Source organism: Rattus rattus, chromosome 12 (genome assembly GCF_011064425.1).
Source record: "Rattus rattus isolate New Zealand chromosome 12, Rrattus_CSIRO_v1, whole genome shotgun sequence".
NCBI classification, from domain to species: domain Eukaryota; kingdom Metazoa; phylum Chordata; class Mammalia; order Rodentia; family Muridae; genus Rattus; species Rattus rattus.
Window position 1 is genome coordinate 52,507,822 of NC_046165.1, and position 3,355 is coordinate 52,511,176.

Sequence of the window (3,355 nt, forward strand, 5' to 3'; positions counted from 1 at the left end):
AGTCCTGGGCCTTTAACTGCTACTGGGGCTGCACCTCACCCATGGCCTTTTATGGCCTCTGACTGTGCCAAGTCTCAGCTGCTCTTCATAACCACATCATGCCTTTAAAACCAGTACCACCTGGGTGACTCTTACACACTCCCAAGTAACGCTGCAGCGTGAGGTTCAACCTTGGCTATCTCTGGAACACAGCTCTTTGTGCTCTCAGAAAACACTTCCCAGAAGATTTCTTCTTTTTTTCTTTTTAACTTCTTTTATTGCATATTTTCTTTATTTACATTTTAAATGTTATCCTCTTTCCAGGTTTCTCTCTGTAAACCCCATTCCATCCCCCTTCCCCCTGCTTCTATGAAGGTGCTCCCCCACTCACTCACTCCCACCTCCCCCTCTGGCATTCCCCTACACTGGGGTATCATTGAGCCTTCACAGGACCAAGGGCCTCTCCTCCCATAGATTCCTATGCTACCTGTAGCTCCTTTCACTTCAAACTCTTTGCCCTTCAAACTAATCACCAGGCCTTGTGGTTATGTCTTTGCAGATGAATACAATTTAAGGGTGTTTGCCTGCTATAGTCAAGTCTACTTTGATATTCAGAATTAGAACTTGAGGCTTCATATGAATTTTCCTGTGTGATGGAGGAGACAGCGCACATCCTAGAGACTTTGTCATACTGCGGTGCTTCATAAATGCTCAAATGAATGCTTTGATGATAGTGAGATCAATGTGAAAAAAAACAAAAAGTATCAGCCCTGAAGGAGATGGAGTTCTGTAAGACTTCTAACTCAAGCCTTTTTGATGAGGGATTACTGTTCTTTGTGAGATGCAGAGGCGTAATTCCAGGGAAAGAAATTGTGCTCTAAAGCTCACTAGCATTTTCTTAGACATTCAGGAGATTAGAAGTTGATCACAAATGAGACTTTCCAGTCTATAGGACATTGAGTAGATGCCTGACCTCCGCTCACATGTCAGTGATTTAGCAGGCATTATGATGCAGGGTCCATTATGACCTCATAGATAAGAGCTTAAGGCAAAGAGGTGAAGCGATATACGGTGTTCTAGAGCTAGGGAAAAGATAACTAAAGGAGTGAAAGCCTTTAAACTCAGCTTGACCATTGGCTTCATTGACCTGAAGGCTCCCCAGTGACTGGCTCTGTCATTTATAGCTGATTCACTTTTTGGGAAGCTGATAGTCAAGCAAATAGATGGAAAATCATTTGCAGTACCTAGAAATTACCTATCTTCATGTTCACATCATAATTGTTTATGGGGTGCCGTTCTTTCTCTGTACCCCTCCCCCCATAGATATTTTTGAAAAAGCTATGCTGGTATCAATTCAGAGTAAGCAGATGCAGGGATATGTTGAATGTCACATAACAGCTGTAATAGTGGAAAGCCTGACTTTAATAAGAGAACAGAGAGAGAGAGAGAGAGAGAGAGAGAGAGAGAGAGAGAGGAGAGAGAAGGGAGGAAGGGGAGGGAAGGGGAGAAGGGGAAGGGGAGGAAAGGAAGAGGAAGTGAACAATGGCCTGCAATGATGATTGTGATTAAGGTAAGCAGAAGATGCTATAGGAACAAAAAGGAAGGACATAAAAATGACATCCTACAAATTTCTGCGACTTTGAAGTCAGCCTAGTTTACATAGTGAGTTCCAAGTCAGTCAGGACTACATAAAGGCCTCATTTCCTTTTTCTCTTTCCTTTTTCTCCTTCCTTCCCTCTTTCTTTCTTCCTTCCTCCCTCCTTCCTTCCTTCCTTCCTTCCTTCCTTCCTTCCTTTTCCTTCCTTCCTTTTCTTTTTCACAAGGAAATGTGAATGAAGTCCCCTACTAACACAAATCATGCAGTGACTTTGGGGAAATCACATAGGGCAAATCCAGAGGGCCAAAGAAAACAACCTTTATGACCATGGTATCACCCCTGCCAAGTAAATATGACCCTGTCTTTAAAAGAAAATGGAGTGAGCATGCAGAGATGCCCAGAGGCCTGCCTTCTACCAACATGCTACTTGGTTGAATAGAGGAGGCCACCCAGAGGCCCACCAGCCACTGCAGCGTGCAAGTATGTGGTACGCAGAAGGAAGACAAAGAGAAGCTAAATAGGTTGAGCGTTATGAAAAGAGCTGGAGCAGGGGGCACAGGGCGGAGAGGAAAAGCTCATTGTACATAGCTAGCCCTATCACCTGAGGCCATGGTGAGGTCCTAGCCTGTGCTGGGTCATGTCTGGGTCCATGGGCATGCAGCAGCAGGGGTAGACGTTGGTGTCCCTGGCTCATATTACCTTGAGAGACTGTGGACATCCTTGGTCTGGGCAGCTGCCTGGGACCAAGTAGGTGTCCAAGGACTGTGCAGAACTGACCCCTCCCCTCATTAGCTATAGCACTCTTGGGAGTCTGTCTCCACCTCTCACTGTGCCGTGTGTGTGTGTGTGTGTGTGTGTGTGTGTGTGTGTGTGTGTGTGTGTGTGTGTGTGTGTGTGTGTGTGTGTGTGTGTGTGTGTGTGTGTGTGTGTGTGTGTGTGTGTGTGTGTGTGTGAAGTTTGTTTGTGGGGGAAGTTGCAAAGGCAGAGGTGGATACAAGGTGACAGGGAGATGGGAGGACTGAGGTGCATGATATGAAACTCATGAGGAATCAATAAAAAGTTAAAGGAAAAAAAATGGTGCCTAAGAAGGGCATCCAAGGTCAGTTTCACTGCACATGGTTCAACCGAGTGAGCTTTTCTGACATTTAAAGAGGCCTGAGAAGGGCTAGGAATGCAAAAGGAAGTGGTCAGGCTCCGAGCATCTAGCCATTATGGTAAGCTTCTTACAGCCTAGAGCTCAAAGGTCAAGGAAGGGAAATGGTTTTCCCAGAAGCCAGTAGGAGTGGCTGCTTGTGATGAGTATCTAGGACCAGGCAAGAATACTCCAATTATTTTTTACTTCTATGTTCTAACCTCCTGCTAGATCCTTCCACAAGTAAGACCCAAATGAAAGCCAGCTGTCCAAGCTATGTAGCCTATGTAGCTTGTCCTACAAGTCAACCACTAGGACGCAGTTCAGAATAGAAATGGATCTGAGGTGTGTGGAAAGCTTTCTGGAAGAGTTATATTTGAATAGATATTACAGCGAAACTATGTCTTCTAGATATGAGTGGAGAGGAAAAAGGACAAGAGAGACCTGGCAGGCAAAGTGTATCCTGCTTAAAATCATGGTTGAGACAGGAAACAACGTGTTTGTTCATGATGAATGGGTTGTGACCTGTAGAGGAGAAGGGGAATAGAGGCTATTTCAGAACACCTGTATCTTCTCACCAGCTTTCTTTGTCAACTTGACAAGTATACAAATGGATACATGTTAGAGAAAAAGAGCTTGGGGACTGG

At 44.9% G+C, this 3,355-nt stretch overlaps 1 pseudogene; it reads right to left on the reverse strand.

The window, feature by feature from the left end:
* Window positions 1-1,798: 1,798 nt before the first annotated feature.
* On the reverse strand, window positions 1,799-1,930 carry LOC116914115 (annotated as a pseudogene).
* Window positions 1,931-3,355: the final 1,425 nt, after the last annotated feature.